Genomic DNA, 19,658 nt, shown 5'->3' with positions numbered 1-19,658 from the left:
CCTGAAATTCTGCATTTCTAGCTAGCTCCCACCAGAAGCCTGGCTGCCCGTCTGGGGATCACACTTTGATTAGCAAGGATTAGTATGTTACAGATAAGGAAACTGAGGCTCAGAGAGAATAATACTTGCTCTGAATTGCAGGCATCGAGTAGATCACTCTGTGCTGCTGTTGTCTAAAGAGGCTGAGCCCATGTTACCAGCTGGATATCGGGAGCAGGCTGCACTTACATGAGGCCAAACGTGGGCCAGGCCTGGAGCTGAGCTACAGTCCAGATTTCTCCTCAGCACCATAGGGATGATCTGAGGAGCTGCCATGTGGCTGTTCTGCTACAGTCTGTTATTTCTTCTCACCATTGCTGCATCTTCCAGGGCGGCCTCTTGAATTCTCCTTGGAATTCCATGAGTCTTCTTGGGCAATAATTAAATCTATTGAACGCATGACCCAACGCACTAACATGAGCCCAGACTTGAGCATATTTTTGGTTCACTGCTAGTGCATTAAGCAAGCTACCTAACTATCCTGAGTTGCAAAGACGATATGAATTAATAATCTATTAAGTGTACTCCCTAATATCAGGACTGGGGAGGACTCTTTGATACAGGAAATTCTGATTCACACAGCGACTAGTAAACTCAGGGAACTGATTATTCCAGAGCTGGTACAGATTCAAAACAGCTTTCACACCCTCCCTGAAGGATGGATAAGACAGTTTATCATCCTTAATGAAAGGGGATGCTTGGGAGGTACTTCCTACCCTTTGAGGTTGAGGTCAGAGAATCTCTCCCTATCAGTGACAGAACTCATGAGAAAGTGACTAAAGAACTGACTCAGGGGCATGTTTTGTAATCACTAATTTCCAGGTAGTGAAGAATTATAATAGGATATTTCAGCTCCAGAAATTTATTAGCAAAAATGTTACCAGAACCTCTCTCCACGGACACACACCCGTTCTCTGCCCAGCCCCTCAAATAAAGCATCTTTTCTTCTGGCCTCGAAACAATTTCTGTTGGAAAGAAATGTCTCTGGGTTAGAACGGTCTGTGATCTTGAGCTTGTCTCCTTGAAACATCACGTGTTACATTTCTATCTTTTCCCCCTGATCCAATGACACATTTTCCCTGAGCCCTCTTATCTAGAAACACTCGGAGGGCACAGATGAATGGTAGACAGAATCTCCTAGCCGTTGCAGTCCCAATCAGAGTGAAGTTTGAAAGCTTTCTTTAGGATCAGAGTCCAGGGAAAAGTTAATTTTTGGTTCTGGGCCTGTGGACTCAGGCTTTTGTGCCGGTGGGGAGCAAGGAGGAGGAATGAGTAAACTCTTTGGAGAGCGGGGTGAGGAGGGGAGTAGGGCCTCCCTGGAGCCTCGGGCCATTAGTAATCTGCTTTGTGAATGGAGTTAAAGGGGGAGTGGGATGCACATGCTTGGAATTCCTTTATCTGGGTGGGCTCCTTCTCTGCAGACTTTCAGGATGTGGGAAATGGGAGATGAAAGAAACTGCATTTCCAGCCTATCAGGTTACAGTGTGTAAAATGGAGAGAGAAAGAAGTGGGGGGTGGAGAGGGAGACGAGAGCAGGCAGCTTCGAGAGGAGCCAGGGAGACCCAGTTTGGGAACTGGCTGGGAGAGTGAGAAAGAAAGAGTGCTGGGGCGTGCAGATCACGTTTCACATCACATCAGAGCTGTGGAATTTCCTCTCTTCTGGGGGGAGGCCTGTGAAGATGAAGTTGGTTTAAGGTTAGTCGGTGATGAATAATAGCCCAAAGGAAACTGATGGAGGGTGTTACTAAGTGACTGTTGTTTACAAGCAGAGATTTCGTGGTGGGGAAGGGTGGCGGAAGCCGGGGCCATCTTCAGTCTGAGTCGTTAACCAAATTCTGTGACCCAAGAATGGAGTCCATGTATGGATTTTATTTGTGTCTGACCCCTGTGGTATGCAGAGCCCTGAACTGCGGGCTGAGAAGGGGAGCGAAAGGAATGGGAAGGTAATTAGAAAAGGCGGGAGAACCTCCTCTGCGGGTGAGGCATCTGGGGCCCTGTGGGCACAATCTGCTTTGTGTCCCGGGCATCCCCGGGGTGGTCCTGGCAGGATCTGTTTCTGTTCTAGTTAAGCCACGTGCTCCACACCACACAACGGTCACCGACCCCGCTCTCCGAGGCCCTTAGCTCCCAAGAGATGTGTTTATTTTTTAAATTCTACACAGGTGAGTGACCTTCCTTGTTGTCTGTTATGAGAAAGGGAATGTCCACCTCAGAACCTCCACCCCAAGTGCGAAACAGGAGGGTGAAACTTGTGCAAGGCGGGGTAAGGGGTTCCTAAGGCCAGGGACACACTCTGTTTTAGGGAAGAATAAAAATAGTGGGAGACCATCAGGTCAGGTGTGCACCTAAAATAAAATCCTGCTCTGGCAGAGACAGGCATAAAAGATTAGGGGTGGGAACATGGAAGCAGACAAGATTCAGAGAAAAGGGATATTTATTAAATCCTGATACCAACCATAATCAGGCAACGTATTGTTCTAGTATTATGATGGGTAGAAAGTTATTAGATAGCATATAAATCACCACATACTACAGATGACAAAAATATTGCTTGTTTTGGAAAAATTAGAATACAATAAAATACACTTGTCACAAACCATACCAAGCTTCATTTAATCCTTATTCTCTTGTTTCTGAAAGCTGTTTAGGATTTTGCAGTCTCTCAGGCTCATCATTTTCAAACATCTATTAGTGCCATATTGTAGTCGCGGGAGAGGATCAGTTAATAAAGGTTTCTGGTTGATAGATTGCTAGACCAAACAGACTTTTGCACTATCTTCTTCGAATTGCTACTGAGCTATAACAATACACGGGGTCCATTTTTTTATCATTTTACAAACCACACACTCACATTCTCCCTCTTCTTTCTCTCTTTTCCAAACACCCTCTCCGCAACAGTTTTGCAAAAAATAAATAGAATCTTTCCTCCTCTTTGCATTATCTGCTCTCTGCTACCTTTCCAACCTGAGCTATTGCCTTGAACCTTGCCAGGTTCAACTGAGCTTCCCTAATTCATGCTGTTCCTTCTTCACACCCACAGTCATTTTCTAAGTTTGACTCTTTTTTTCCAAGGTCTATTAAATTTGGGATAGGTACTATTATTTGTTTTTTTTTTAATTTTTTTAATTTTATTTATTTATTTTTCCCCCAGTGCCCCAGTAGATAGTTGTATGTCATAGCTACACATCCTTCTAGTTGCTGTATGTGGGATGCGGCCTCAGCATGGCCGGAGAAGCGGTGCGTCGGTGCGCGCTCGGGATCTGAACCCAGGCCGCCAGCAGTGGAGCACGCGCACTTAACCGCTAAGCCGTGGGGCCGGCCTGGGTACTATTATTTGAACTGGTCCTTCTGGATTTCTTAGTGGTTTCCTAAGAACAAGTAAGGGTAGTAATTCAAAAGATATTTCCTGTATGCCCAAGTAAAACAAGCCAACAGCATGTTTTTCCATTCTTAGTTGAAAATGAAAATTAATTTTTGAAAGTCCTATAGTCAGCTCAGTTCATCATAACCTGCTGTTGACCTTAGTGGTGGAGGATCTAAGGACTCGAATGTTAAAATTAGAACTGGCTTTGAGTACTGGCCGTATTTACCAGCAGGGCACCTTATTTTTATTTAACTAACACTTATACAACATCTACTATGTGCCAAACACTGTCCTAAGCGTTTTACAAATATTTGCTTGGCTAATCCTCATAGTAATGTTATTATTATGTAACACTGTTATGAAGTGGAGTTATTATTATTCTCACTTTACAGATGAGGAATCTGAGACGTGGAGATGGAAAGTAATTTGCCAGCCTATGAACGTGAGTTCAAGCTTGCCTCCTTAGCACATCCCCTGCTAAGGGGCAGATGTAGCCCTGTTTCCACGTTCACCGCCATGCAACCTCGGACATGTGAAGGGTGTGAAACTGTGGGCAGTAGGGAAGACAGCATTTACACACACATGACAAACCAAAGAGCAAAGCCAGAGGAAAAGGAGATTTCGAGGGCTGCTTCCCCACCCTCATCCCCACGTAGAGCAGGATAGCAGGTCTCCAATACCTTCTTATAATTCAATTCACAGCCTCAGTCCTGTACCATTTCCGTTTCCTTGAACTGCATCTAGACATGATTCTGGTCCCCATCAGCTTCTGACCTCATTCCTCATTCTGTTTACAGCTTGGCCTCACCCTTCACACTGCCCTGATTTCCCAGATAGGAATCTGGCTGCCCTCAGTGACTATGATTCAGATTTTCACCCCAGCCACACGGCACCAGGCCCTCCTGTGTACACAGCCCTCTGGTCAGACCGGTACCCTGAAACCCCCTCCTCCGCCCCTCCCTGAAACCCCTGTCATAGATAAGGCAGGGCTCTATGAATATATCCCACTTGGAAGTGTTAGGGCAGGGTTATGAAGGACCTTCAATAAAATTTGGGGGGCACCATTGAAGGATTTGAAGTTGGGGGGGATAATGTGATGAAGCGGGTTTTTGAGGAAGATGAGGCAGTTGTGCAGGAGTGGTTAGAGGAAGATAAGGCCAGAGACGGGGCATCTGTGAAAAAGGTACAGGTGACAGACAAGGAAGGGCTGAGGAGAGGTGCCCCGTGTAAACGGAGAGGGAGAAGCATGTATGGGGGCAGAAGTAAAATCTCTCGACACTCGGTCGTGGCCTGGATTTGCAGGGCAGGAGGGTGGGGAGAGTCATGCACTGTGATTCTCCAAGGTTTCCCATCTGAAGCATCTGGGAAGCTGATGCGTCCACCCACAGGAAGAGAGTACTTGTGAGAAAGTGGAAGTGCCTAGCATAGTGCCTGGCGATTAGGTATAGGCTCAGGAAATGTTTACAGAAGATGATGTATTTATGTGGAATCTCTAGATCTTGTCATTAAAATATTAATGCCCCATGGAAAGATAAAACTGAGAGCCTGGAACACCTTTGTCTTAAGGGAAAGTGGGAGGCCTCGGGGGAAGAGGTGAGGGGGAGAATCCCAGGGAATGAGGTGTTTCCTGACAGGACGCACCTGTTTGTGTCACTGCAGAGTGGAGCAAGAGGAAGGGGAGAGAGGACCCCAGAAGAAAAGCCTCAATTTTACCTTTATCACAACTTCATCTGGAACTTCCCTGCGCCTGGAGAAGTGAAGGATGGGGGTGTGCCAGGGAGGAAGGAGAGGCAGGGTTGACAACAGACGGATATGAGGGGCAGCCTTCAGTCAATCACTGACTGCGGCGTCTGGGTTTGGGGCGCTCTGAGGGTCCCCGAGAGGGAGACCCACAGGCAGCACGGGGCAGGCATGGTGAGCCACTGTGGGCAGGCAGTGGCTGTTGCTGTTGTCTTTCCAGGTCTGTTCTTTACATTTGAAGTAGAGCCCTAGACTGTGGTCCCTTCCAGTTCTAGAGAAATCCACTGCTCTCTCATTACTCAGTTATTTCAGCCTCCTCCTTGACGTCACTTCATTTTCCATCTACTGTCTGCTTGTGGTCACCCCAGTTAATCCTTTCTCTCTTACCCACGTAACTTTCTCTTTCATCTCTCTCTTCTCTCTGGAAACTTAGGCCAGAATTGAAAACAGTCCTCTAAAGAGGGAAAAACCCTAAAACTTAATTTAAAAAAAAATTTGATGTGTCCAAGTTTGATCACATACATGTTTTTTATCTGTCACATCTTTAGGTTATGACTTGTGGGAGGCCAAGGACTGTGTCAGGCTTTGAGGAGGTGTTTTATAACGAATACATCGTGCCTTCCTTACCGATCACAGTTTGTATCTCTTCCAGGTCAGGAGGCAGGCTCAGAGAGGTTAAGTAATTGGCAAATACCACACTTCTAGGAAGTGGTGGAACCAGGCTGTCTCCCTAGGCAGTAAGACTCCTAGTCTTTGCTATTTGTCCACTGCATTTAGTTATTAAAATACTAATAGAATCTCTATGCAGTTTGGTTTTACCGCTGATGTGATCCCAGGGAAGGACCCTCAGGACAGCATTATCTCAAGGTTCCAAGGTACGCCCTGACTGTCCGCGGAGAGAGCGGTGGTGGGAGAGGGCTGGGGGGATGAACTGGTTAATGTCTGCGAAGGGAAGGGCAGAAGCAGCTAAGTGGTGTTAGGACTGCCTCTGTGCGTGCCCTGGAAATGCAAACAGCCCTCGGCTTGGCTTCCACGGCGGGGCTGGCCCGGGTGGCTGGCGGGAAGCCTGCTGGAAGGGAAGCCCCATCTGAGGGAGCAGCCACAGGACCCTGGAGCAGTGGCTTCCCTCTCTCTGACCTTTAGCTTGAGCTGATGAATTGGCAGCAACTGTGTGACATCAGGGAGACATTTTCTTCTTTGTGAGCTCAGAGCTTCCATTTAAAAATTCCTCGGTCACAAGACGGAGACTGCAGAAGCCCAGGCACACTTGTGGCGGCAGCAGGTGACATGCACTTGCTCCAAGCCCTCCAGAAGTCTGTGTAATCCCAGGGATTCCGGGCGGCCTCAGGGATGGCCATGTAAGGTGCGATCGCTGGCCTTCTTTATCCCCGCCACGCTGCCAGCTCTGGGGAGCCCTGCAGGGACGAGATCACAGGGGCTGGGCACACCAGGCATGTGCCTGGGAGCTACCAGCCTCCTCTGGCAGATTCTACTGCATGCCCACTCTCTTCTTGTCCTCATGCCTGGTGAAAACTAGTACTTGGTTAAAATTGAGTGAGCTCAAAAGTTATCCAAACATTTTTCCTTTCCTTTTTTTTTTTTTCTTTGTGAGGAAGATTAGCCCTGAGCTAACATCTGTTGCCAATCCTTCTCTTTTTGCTGAGGAAGATTGGCCCTGGGCTAACATCCATGCCCATCCTCCTCTACTTTATATGGTACGCCGCCACAGCATGGCTTGACAAGCGGTGCGTTGATGTGCGCCTGGGATCTGAACCTGTGAACCCTGGGCCACCGAAGCAGAGCGCACGCACTTAACCATTACACCACCGGGCTGGCCCTCAAACATGTTTTTTCTTGACTTTTGTGTGTGAGACGGATGTTGAGGTGGGGGGAGTGAGGAATTTACTGTCTAAACTTGAGAGTGGTAGAAGGGACCATTATTTTAATACAGCAAAGGTCAGAGTTGAAGAGAACTTAGATCTCTAAATGCTACAAGCCCTGCATTTTACAGAGGAGGAAATTGCAGGCCCAGAGAGGAGAAGCAACTTGCCCAAGGCTGCACAGCACGTTAGTGGCAGAGGCAGGACTAGAACAATGACCTTGGGCAAGTTACTGTTTCTCTCCGGGCCTCAGTTCCCTCACTGATAAAATGACATGGTGAGATTTAATGATGTTGATAAAATGACCTGGTGAGATTTAATGATGTTGAAGATTTCCCTCCAGATCTTAAAATATAAGACCATCATTGAATGACTCCCAGGGTCCCTGCGGATCCTAGTGGATTTAGTGGGGCAGGGCCCTGGACAAGGCGGGATACATGGTGAGGAATGTGGGGGCTGTCAGATGAGCAGATGACTCTCGGACTTTGGGAGAGACGATTTCATCACCTTGATACCCGCCTCTTCTCTTCAGTCCTTCCCCCGCCCTTGCCTTTGGAGACTAAAGTTCATCCTAGAGCTGCCATCTTCCCCTCTTCTCTCCCTTCTCAACCCACAGACATACATATTCCCTAATTTCCACTTATTTACTGGACCCCTGTTATTCCAGCTTATACATCTATAACTTTCCACTACCTTTTATTGAGGAATCACTCATGATGTGCACGGTACTACGTAGTTTACATTGTCACATTTATCCTCCTACCTCCATCCTCTGGTTTACGTTATTATGCCCATTACGGAGATGAAGAAACAAGGCTCAGAGATTTACCTACTTGCATATTCCCATAGCTAAGTGGTGCAGCCCTAAAGTGACTCAGACCTGACTGGAGACCCAGCTTCACCCCTTACATCACCTTGGTGGCATCACCCCCTGGATCACCCCTCTGGCAGCCCTGAAGCTCTGGCTGTGGCCCATTAGTTCTCTTATCTATAACAGGTGTTAACGAGACTGAGGTCATTGGCTTTATTCCTATGAGGACCCAATATCTTTGTCCTATGCCAAGACCACAGACTGTACCCTTGAATTTGACCCCATATCTCGCAATGAATACTCGGGACTGGGGCTCTGCGTTGGGAGAAGGACCAGGCTCGTTTGTGTTTTTCACGACTACTGGACAAAAATTCAAAGTAATCAGTTATCATTTTGTTCTTCTGAGCTTCCTAGTAGCTGAAGAAGAGGCAAGCTGACCAAGTTGCTAGTATTAATAAACGACGTTGTACAGGTGGATTTGCAAACATTTCCTAGAGTGGCAGTTTGGACACCATCCTATAACTGAATTCTGTTGTTTGGGGACTGAACTATCTTTTGGCCACCCTGAGTCACGCTCCTTGTAGCATCTCCAGCTGGTCAGCAGCTCACACAAGGTGGGGTGCAGGCAGCAGCTGAAAATGCAATAATACCCTGGTAGGTTCCAGGGATCCGCCAGGAGTGGTGTTTCTCTCAAACAGGTGTCAGCAAGGGTCTGAGGGCTGAGAGGCTCCGTGGGTGGGATTTGGTGTGAGGCCATGCAGGTAGCCTCAGGGACAAGCCATTCCTTTGTTCATTCCTTCCACAAACACTGATCGGCCATCTGGGCAGTTTAGATCCGCGACTGTGTTGGACACTGGGAATTCCAAAACTAATACTCAAGAGGTTAATATTCTAACTGTGGAAACCAGCATATACATAAGCCATTATTATACACTGTGAGAAGTACTGTCCTAGAGCTATGGTCCCTTGGTGGAGGGAGGAATTAGTTCTGCTGGGCTGGAGGTGAGGGGCTGGTCAGCGAAGGCCTCACTGGAAGGTGTTCTTTGAGTGGAGTCTTGAGATATGAGGAGGGGAGAGTACATTCCAGAAGGAGAGGAGCTGGAGCAAAGGTACAAAGGCCAGAGTGAGCCCAGCCTGGTCAGGGAACTTGGAGTCCAGCATGTTCCACAGGGAGCAGGCTTGTCTTTTTATGCAAAGAACAGCTTCTGCGGATACTGGTCTACACCATCATCAGCGTCAGAGCTAACCCTTATAGAACTCGCTATGGGCCAGACAGTCTGCTAAGTGCTTTTCTCACATCTCCTTTTGTAATACAACCCTAAGAGGTAGGTATTGTTAACACCATTTTACAGGTGAGGAAACCCAGGCTTAGAGAGAAGATAAGATACTAGCCCGGGTGAGGAAGTGCCTATGCTCTTCATCACTGCACTCTATATCCTCAGTTTATTCTTTTCCCTTTTCTTTGTAGATTTTTGTTTTGGGGTGTGCTTTTTTTCTCAAGTGTGTGTTTATGTGCACATCCAGGCCCCCTCCTGTCTTACGGGGCACTCTGGGAGGCGACTCATTCGGCTTTGGCCTTCTCTGTCTCCCCATAGTGTTCCAGCAAGTGATTCTCCTACACTGAACCAACCCTGAAGTTCTTTTTTTTTGTGTTTTTTTCCGTGAGAAAATTAAACCCAAAAAAGAACCGAAACATGCTCAGAAGAGTTTGTTGTGCCTCTGCCACTGCCCGAGACCATGTTAGCAAAGTTGGGGGGGTGTTACAGATTGACAGTTAATTAGGTTCACATTTTGGAGAGCTTTAAATGCCATCTAGAGAGTTTGAACTTCATTTTATGGTGCTATAAAGAAAAAGGGAAGGGAAAAGAGTGTCCACCGCCTCCGGGCACTACGTTAGCTCATAATGTTTTCACATTCTGCCATGGTGGGCAATGAGGGTTTTTGATTAGGGCACGATGCCTTCAGTTTCATTTGAACCTGTGTTGGATACAGGAAGATTTGGAAGGGAAAGAGTTTAGAAGTGGAGATTCCAGTTTGCAAGTTATGATAAAATCTGGGGTTGAGGGGTGGGGAGTTAGTGACCGAATTACGGTGCTGATGATAACTAACGCAAAGGGGACATTTTGTAAAGACGCTAACACATGATAAATATATTTTTATATATAAACTCAGGTTCATCAGTTTTCCAAATTTGATTTTCAGATATTTGGTTTTTTGCCGTGAACCTCACCTGTATTGTTATGATACATTCTCTTGCAAATCTTTTCTTTCAGTCCGGGATGTCACTTGTTGCCTATACTTGAATGAAATTCAGATATATAAAAGCTTAAATCTTAGTCTAAACTTAGCCCCCTACTGAGCTGGAGAAGAATCTAAACTTGGCAAAATGCCTCCCTCTCTCTTCAAGCAGCAGTCTAAAAAGTAGCTCTCTATCCGCCACCCCCCAACTAATGAGCTACATCTAATAGCCTCTCTTTAGAGAGTCCTTTGAGAAAGAGATGGCGTTTGTTTTTGACCTCATTATCCATTTCAGCCTGTCCTTGATGAAAATAATCGCCCCTTAGGCAGGTACATTCCTCACATTCCTCTCTCCGAGAGCTGCTAAGACGTTGTTAACCCCAGTGACCATGGGAAAATGCTGCTGTCTGCTTCAGAGAGGCTAAGGGGAGTGGGCACAAGATAACAAGAGGTGAAGAGGTCACAGTGGAAGCCCCTTTCATCTTTTCAGGCTGTTTCCAACCCAGACAAAGGAATCTGTCCAGGGGTGCAAGGCCCACGCGGCTTTATTTTATGGTCTGGCTCTGAAAGGGGGTTGGGAGGGCTGTGTCGTATCTGGATATTGTTTTGGAGGCGAATGCCTGGCTCCCGGGAAGTCCTTGGCTCCTGGGGGAATGCTAAGTGGAAGGAAGGGCAAGCAGCCCCCGCTTTGGCGGAAGAGACCACCCAGCTACTCAAAGGAGAGTGTGAAGGGCTTGAATGGAATGAGCTGTCCTGCAGGATTTCTCATTCAGACTGTGAGATTAAGGGTGTGAGGCTGTTTAGCTGCTTCAAATCGGGGTAGGTCTAGAATTGGCGGCAGAGGAGAACAAGGTTAGGGAGTGAGTGGAGGCAGGAAAGGAGGCAGGGGCGGTGTGGAGATGAATGGAGAGGTTAGGACAGTTTGGAAACCTGAGTGTGTGTGTTTGTGTGCGCGCGTGTGGTGGAGGAAATCCAGATTTCCTCCCAGCTTACCAGTAATCTGCCTTATGACTTTGAACAAGTCATTTCTCCCCTTCGTACAATGAAGGGATGGAAGGATACCAGAGGCGTGGCTCCAGCGGGTGCTATGCAGTAAGGGGAGGAGAGCTTACGCTGCTCTCTCCTCCCGCGTTCACTTTTCCTCAGCTTGCTTCATTGATTCTGTTTTATTAGAAAAGCAGCATAGCCACATTATCAATAATTGAAAATCAACAACTCTCCATCTCATCCGAATCCCCGGCCCACGCCCCAACACCTTCCTACAATAATGATTGCCTTTTGGGTGGATTTCCGGTGGACCTTTTTTCAAATGTATATATATATATCTTAACATCCCTGTACTGCACCTCCAATTTTGCATCGTGGTTTCTTTTCTTCCCCCTAGTAATTCAGGGTGCTGGATATCTACTGTTTGCCCCTGCAGATTCTCTCACCAGCTGCCTTTGCCCTGCTGTGTGCTCCTTTGCCCTCCTCGGGCTTCTGCCTGGGTTTGAGGGATATTTCATCCCCGCCTCCCTCCTGTCGGGGTCACTGCAGACTAGCCGATTCCCTCCCTCAAAGGCCACAGCACCTGTCTGGAGCCCCTCTCCATGTAGTCCTCTCTCCATGTTCCAGTAGGACACCACTTACCCCTTCAGGCCTAGCCCGGAAGTGGAAACAGCTCCCCTCTGCTCTGATGTTTTTCCAAACGCTGCCCACACCTTTGTCAATAGTCCCTTTATTAAACTCCTCAGATTTCCCGATTTTGAGTGTGCCGTCTGTTTCCTGCTGGGACTCTGATTGTCACAGAATATATATCATTAGTATTTTCCAGATTTCTACACGTAGTCTATGTGGACAGTAGCTGCATAGCACTACGTTGAGTATATATATCTGTACACTGTAATTCACTTAACCGTTCCCTTATTGGTCCACATATAATTTACTTCCTGTTTTTTTCGGTATCAAAACCTCAGTGAAATAATCCCCAGACAAGAAATTGTGGTTTCTTTTAATCGCAGGCACTTCCTTTCTTTTCTGGGTTTACATTCACAGCAGGTGATGGACCCTTTCAACAAATATGTTTTCAGTTGCAGCCCTTGGCTGCCCTCAAGGAACTTACCAGTTGGTAGCACAAAATTGAGAAATGTGATGCTAGAGGAACAACGGAGTCAAATTCCGTGATATAGCTAGAAATTTAAAGATAGAGGAGGGATGGAGATGAGAGATGGTTAGTTAGAAAAGGCCTGCTGTCTGGCTGGGCTGTCTCAAGACAGGGCTGTCTAATTTTCACCTTGGTTAATTTATCATAGTCCAGAAGTGGGCCCTCATCTGACTTTGTTTGATTAGTATATAAAATAGGCATGCCAATTGTTTAGTTTACAAAGAGAAAAATGTCTGTCAAGTGGACCTGAATCTTTGCGTCAATATGCCCAGCATGTTATGTCCTATAAGGAGAAGCCAACTGGTAACCTGTTTGGGGAGCACAGGTTTATTGCAAGGAATGGTCAGATGACTTGAAAGCTTAGGGGCATCAGGCTGGATAGCCAGACTCACCTATCTCCACAGTAGGAATGACCTTTGCCCTTGGGACCTTAATATTTCAAGTCTGCTGGCCAAGACCCCCTTCTCTATGCCCTGATAGTGCTCTGATATGCACTGTCAACTTGAGTCTTTGTAACTACACCTTTTCCCTGCCTTTGACCCTTCCCTTACGGGACGCTTTATAGTTGAAATCTGCACAGGAATCACCTGGGGATGGTGTTAAATGCAGATTGGGATTCAATAGGTCTGGGGGCGGGGATTGGGGTGGAGTCTGAGAGTTTGCAGTTTTAATGGATGCCAAAAAACCTAGTTTTCTGGAGCCACTGAGTGCTTTAAAAGAATGTCTTTCGCGGGGGTCGGCCTGGTGGTGCAGCAGTTAAGTACATGCGCTCCGCTGCTGCGGCCTGGGGTTCGCAGGTTCGGATCCCGGGCGCGCACCGACGCACTGATTGTCCAGATGCTGTGGCGGTGTCCCATATAAAGTAGAGGAAGATGGGCATGGATGTTAGCTCAGGGCTAGTCTTCCTCACACACACACACAAAATATATATATATAAATAAATAAAGTAAAATATAAAAAAAATTTAAAAAAAGAATGTCTTTCTTATCTCTCCTCTAATCCCCATTTTGTGGTAATTTATAACTGAATATTCAGATGGGCAATCTTCTGTCTTAGTCCCTAGTTGAGGAGTGGACACTTTGTAGCTCCCCAAAGCAGCAGGGGGGAGATCTCTGAGGAGGTGGGAACTTCACCTGGGAGATGAAGGACTGAAGGACTGGCTCAGACTTTATGGTTTCCTGCTACTCCCTGTCGCCCAGGAGCTGGACTGACAACTCACCCTTAGAGCTGAGAAACCCAGACACCAGAGGTCTTTGTTTCCCCTTTTTACAGAGGAAGAAAGACAAAACCTATATATGTGTTTGTGAAGTGACTTAGGCCTTGGGCCTTCAAAGCTGGTACCCTCATCATTTTAAGTGAAGAACTGAATAGAATAGGATGGGGGTATTTTATTTTTTTCAGTGAGGAAGATTGGCCCTGAGCTAACATCTGTTGCCAATCTTCCTCTTTTTGCTTGAGGAATATTGTCCCTGAGCTAACATCTGTGCCCATCTTCCTCCATTTTGTATATGGGATGCCGCCACAGCATGGCCTGATAAACGATGTCTAGGTCCACGCCCAGGATCCAAACCCGTGAACCCCAGGCTGTGTAAGCGGAGCATTCGAACTTAACCAATACATCACCGGGCCAAGGATGCAAGTATTAATCACAAGCATATTCCTAACACTGCTTTACATTTTAAAACACTTGACAGTTTCCAAATCATTTGAATATCCACAATCCATTTGATCCTTTCCACTACCCTGGAAGGTAGAGCAGGCATTATTATCCCTTTTTTATCCCCATTTTCTAGATAGAGCCTCAGAAAGTGCAAATGACATATCCAGGTTCAACCAGCTACTGGTTGGCAGAGCTTGAGTTCAAAACCTTTAAAAGCTCAGCACACGTTTACCTCTGTTACCTCGCATTCTATCTGCCCCCTCCCTGACATGCGCACCACATGTGCCCACAAAATGGTTAAAAATTACCCAAGGACCCAGAGCCGGGAGCAGACTTGGGACTCAGACACGTATTTTCCCTCTTGGCCTGGGTTCCATGTCTTCTTGATTTTCTACTAGAAAGAATTATTGCAACAGATGCTAATTCCTCCAGGTTTCCTATGATTTGAGCCTGCTCCGTCTCACCACCACTATCCCCACCCAGGCTTTCATCATGTCACCCTTGAATTGCTGCCATAGCAGTCACTCTAGGTTATTAAGACCAGAACAGGGCCGGCCCCGTGGCTTAGCGGTTAAGTGCACGCGCTCCGCTGTTGGCGGCCCGGGTTCGGATCCCGGGCAAGCACCGACACACCGCTTCTCCGGCCATGCTGAGGCTGCGTCCCACATACAGCAACTAGAATGGATGTGCAACTACGACATACAACTATCTACTGGGGCTTTGGGGGAAAAATAAATAAATAAAATCTTTAAAAAAAAAAAAAGACCAGAACAAACACTCATGGAGCCGTACTATGTGCCAGGGGTGTGCCAAGCTCCGAGGGTAGGGATGACTGCGCCCTGGTCCTTGAGCTCAAGGCCCTTCTAGGAGATAGAGAGACCTAAAACAGGTCTGCAACAGGACCAACAGAGCAGTGATCGGGGGATGTGCAGGGACCTGAGGAGGGCTGGGTGATGGCAGGCTCTTCCTTTCCATTGGTCTTCTGGCCGTCAAGTTCTCTTTGGTCACAGTCACTCAATGTTCTGTGTGTTCCCTGGTCTAGATCCTTTAGTAACTTCACACTGCCAAGACTTCAGCTTGGCGTTGAGTGTCCTCCATGATCTGGCCCCAGCATTTTCCCCAGTACAACTCTCTGTGCCATTCACAACTTTCTCCTGATCTGCCCAGGCACTTACTGCTGCATAGTCCTCTGATCTGGTCAAAGAATCATAGTAATAATCCTAGTACTACTTATTGCTTGCCTGTGTCACTCTGTTGAGCATTTTTTTTGTTATTTCATGTAATCCTCACAACTCATTGTGGTAGGTATCATCTTCCATATTTTGTAGAAGAGGAAACCAAGGTTCAGAGAGGTTAAGTAACTTGCCTAGGTCACACAGCTAGAACATGGCTGAGTAGAACTTAGCCCCTCAGGTCAAACCCAAAGTGAACCCAGTCTTGCCATTCCACTCCATGGAGATGAGGGGCAGGAAAGGGCATATATGGTAGTCCCTCCCCATCCACGGTTTTGCTTTCCGTGGTTTCAGTTACCCTTGCTCAACCGTGGTGCGAAAATAATGCTATGTCACAGTGCCTTCGTGATTCACCTCACGTAATCACATCACATTGCATCATCTCACGTCATCACAAGAAGAAGGGCAAGTACAGTACAATACGACGTGCTGAGAGAGAGAGACCACATTCATATAACTTTTATTACGGTATATTGTTATAATTGTTCTATTTTATTAGCTGTTGTTATTAATCTCTTACTGTGTCCAATTTATAAATTAAACTTTATCATAGGTACGTATGTATAGGAAAAAACCTAGTGTATATAATGTTCGGTACTATCTGCAGTTTCAAGAATCCACTGGGGGTCTTGGACCGTATCCCCTACAGATAAGAGGGGACTACTGTATTAGGGGTTAGTAATTTTGTCTCCTCACTCCTGCTGCTCCCACACCTGAAATACTCACTTCTGCCTTTGGGGATCTCAATGTTACACTTCCCTCAATACACCGCCGAGATTCCCTCACCTTGAATTCCCCCAGTTGTTGCTTGCTCCCTTTGCACCACGTGATCATGGGTTACTTAAGCTTCCGTTGCCTTGGAATCGTTCTATAGTGATTTCATGGAGGTGCATTTGAGCCTGACTATAACCTACTATTCAGACTGGCTAGATGGCCAATGTCCATAATAATAACTAACAATCAATGTTGCTGAACATGGAGACCAGCCATTCAGAACAACAGTAGAGGCATCAAGAAGTGTAATTTGCATGGTCATATCTCTGGGCTACAGTTTCTTCATCTGTAAAGTGCAAGGGCTTGAACGAGATGGACTTTAGTCAACAAATATTTATTGTACACCACCCACGCACCAGGCACTCTTCTGGGTACTGGGGATAAAAGAGACAAAAATCCTTGCCCTCATTCTAGTAGAAGGGGACAAAAATAGACAAAGTAAATATGTGAAGTATACATTATGTCAGATGGTGATAAGTGCTATGGAGAAATATAAAGCAGAGAAGGGGGAAAGGAAATGCCAAGGAGTGACATTATCTGACTTACATTTTAAAAGGCTCACTAGCTGCTGGTGGAGAATAGACTGTAACAGGATAAGCTAGTAAGCAAGGAGACCAATTAGGAGGTAATTGCAGCAATCCAGATGAGGGCTGGTCGTGTGGCTTGGACAAGGAGTAGAGGAGGTTAGAAGTGGTCAGATTTTGGACATGTTTTGAAGGTAAAGCCAGCATAATTTACTGCTAAATTGTATGGGGAGCAGACTCAAGGATGTCTCCAAGGTCTTTGTCTTGGAAGGAAGGAACATCTGGAAGGATGGACTTGTCATTAACTAAGAGAAGATGATGAGAGGAGCAGGTTTTGAGGAGACAACCAAGTGGAAATATGGAGTAAGCAGGTGGATATATGAGTCCTGAGTTTAAGGGGGAGATCCAGGCTGGAGATATAAATGTGAGACCCGTCGGGATATATAGATAATGTATCAGACACCTCTTTTTTTTTTTTTTTTTTGTGAGGAAGATCAGCCTTGAGCTAACATCCATGCCAATCCTCCTCTTTTTTTTTTTTTTTTTTTGCTGAGGAAGACTGGCCCTGGGCTAACATCTGTGCCCATCTTCCTCCACTTCATATGGGACGCTGCCACAGCATGGCCTGACAAGCAGTGCATCGGTGCGGCCCAGGATCCGAACCCAGGCCGCCAGCAGTGGAGCGCATGCACTTAACCACTACGCCATGGGGCTGGCCCCCAGACACCTCTTAAGCACCGCTTTAAATCCTTTTGGCCCCATCTTGTCCTCCAGCTGATGTAATGCAACTGATATTGGCCAGATTTGTAATGGCTATAAACTGACAGTGCCTCACCCCTGCCTGCTCTGTGTGCTTCTTCCTTCCTGCCCATGGGTGGCTATAGGATAACAGGGGGAATGCACTCAGCACTGCCATATGTACAACCCAGAATTACAGGGGAGTTGATGTTCATGAGGCCGCCCTTAACCAATGGTGAATGGAAGCTGATGGACAAATGCAGATCCCTTTTCATCCCATGATGGACATCTGAATCTCCTTAGAAGGTTCTGTGAAGAAAAACATCAGTCTCCCATACTGGTGGTCAGCTTGATAATGCATTCTTGAATTGGTTTCCCTTTCTTCTCTGTTTCTCTTACCCTGTCCCTCATTTCTGCTCTCTGGAATTTCATTCCCGTATAAACTACCTGCATGCAAACCGTTTATTAAGGTTCTGCTTCTAGGGGAACCTAGGCTAAGACAGGTGGCATTTAACACCATGACATTGAATGAGATGGCCAACGGATTAATGAAGATTTGGAACAGATCCAAGGACTGAGCCCTAGGACCCTCCAACACTTAGAGGCGAAGGAGATGAGGACAACCTGGGAAAAGAGACCCTGAAGAATAACCAAGAAAATGTAGTGTCTTGGAAGCCAAGAGAAAAAAGTGCTTCAAGGAGGAAGGAACGATCAGCTGATCCTTGCTGAGCAGTCAAGTGAGATGAAGACTAAGTGATGACCATTAGGTTTAACCACAATGGAGGGAACTGGTGACCTTAACAAAGAGCAGTTTGGGTGGAGTTGTGGTGTGATTGAAATGGGTTTGAGAAAGAAGCTAGAGAGAAAGTAGGGTCAAAAGAGACTGTTTTTAAGATGAGTGAAATTATAGCTTATTTATATATATTTATATGCTGATGCGAATGATTCAGCAAAGAGGGAAAAACAGATGATGCAGGAGAGAGGAGGGAGCATTGCTGGAGGGAAGAGGGGATGTGAACTAGCAGCCAGTGAAGGTGTTGGCCTTAGATAGGAGCACTGACAGCTTATCCCCCAAGTGCAGGAGGGAAAGCAGAGTATGTGGGCAAATTCTCACATCCCATGACTGCCTGCTTGAATTAAGACTTTGAGTCTGTGCTTTCCACCAGCCCCCTTCATCTTACAAATGAGACCCAGAGAGAAGTGACCTGCCCAAGGACACACATTGACTGGAAGCAGAATTGGAATTAGAATCCCAGGCTCCTCCCGCCCCACCCAGAACCTTAGAGTTCTCCCCTTGAGCAGAATCCTGACCATAGTCTGTCACTCACCCCATTTGTGCTCTGGGTGGTGGGCGATAGTCTAGTGGACTCCAGGAAGGACATTAGAATAGGGAAATGGAGAAATGGGCAAGCTTCAGAATAGGCCCAACCAGTCACAGGGTGAGTTAATTTGAAGGTCTACTGATGAGTTCAAGGGATCTCCCTGGATGTATTTAGGAGTCAACTTACTCACTGTAAGGAAAGCTGTAAACTAGCATCTTGGGTTGAGAAAACTCTGCCAAAATGCAGAAGGAGGATATTATAAATCCAAGTGCAAACAGAAGGGCACAAATCCTTCTGGAATATAGATCGTTGGTTTCAAATATTCTGTCAAGCTTTGTTTCCTGATTTGGGGTTTAGAAACACGGTCGCTCTAAGGTTAGGTAGAGGTGAATGCAGCATGAGGAGAGGACAGTGAGTTTCCAGGCTAGGGCAGCCGTGCTGGTGCCATGGGAGTCACACACCAGGCTTTGCCTTGGCCTCCAGGAAACTTGTAAAACCATTGCCTTCTCTTTCCCCTAATTCCATTCATTTCACAAACATTCTCTGTGCTTCTGTGCTAAGTGCTACGGGTATGCAGGGTAAGGGAGTGGGGGGATGTACAGAACAGATAAACGGAAAGAGATCCTGTCCTCAAATTTTTACAGTCTTCTAAGAACAAGCTATTCACACATTTGACTGTGGTCCCGTGCCCACTGCTCAGTCTCCTGTTTCTCAGTTACCTCGGTCCTGGACAGATGGGGGTGTACAGTATGGGAAGACTGCCTCTCGTCACTGCAAAGATAGCTCCCTGACTGTGGATTCAAAAACATAAATTATAAACTGCCCTTGGGTACAAATTACTCCCATGTGAGCTTGTTGAGCGTGATCCACTTATCTCTAGGACTGATCACTAGTTAAATCCTGCCCAAGTAGCTGAAACCCTGTTTGTTTTACGACAAACAGGAGAAAGGAGCCCTCACTGAAATTGCAACTGAGATAGGACCTTCAGCCAATGTTCTCATATGTTGGTTTGGGGAACACCTAAGCTGGTACCATCTGTGTCACCTCTCTTCTCGCTTTCCACCAAAACGATATTTGAAGAGACCGCAGGCCAGGTTCTGACTTCCAGGTAAACTGAGGACATGAGGAGCTGGAATGTCACCCTGCGAGAATCCAGGAATGCTTCTCTGAAGAAGTAATTGTGATCTCTTCAC

At 46.6% G+C, this 19,658-nt stretch overlaps 1 long non-coding RNA gene across 11 annotated transcripts in view; it reads left to right on the top strand.

The window, feature by feature from the left end:
• The first annotated feature begins 1,580 nt into the window (after positions 1 to 1,580).
• LOC147915695 (uncharacterized) overlaps positions 1,581 to 19,658 on the top strand; it is a 37,936-nt gene continuing 19,858 nt past the window's right edge. For 6 of the 11 annotated variants that reach the window (XR_015554120.1, XR_015554112.1, XR_015554114.1 and 3 more), the window contains exon 1: positions 1,585 to 3,845. This is a non-coding gene — a long non-coding RNA (uncharacterized LOC147915695). Of the gene's footprint in view, positions 19,574 to 19,658 lie in introns of all 11 variants that reach the window. The other 5 variants (XR_015554116.1, XR_015554115.1, XR_015554111.1 and 2 more) reach the window with 5 other exon arrangements.

Source organism: Ceratotherium simum, chromosome 13, assembly GCF_057802395.1.
Source record: "Ceratotherium simum simum isolate JZ-2026a chromosome 13, ASM5780239v1, whole genome shotgun sequence".
Taxonomy (NCBI): domain Eukaryota; kingdom Metazoa; phylum Chordata; class Mammalia; order Perissodactyla; family Rhinocerotidae; genus Ceratotherium; species Ceratotherium simum.
Note: the sequence above shows the minus strand (reverse complement) of the source record. Positions and strands in the feature narration are given on the sequence as shown.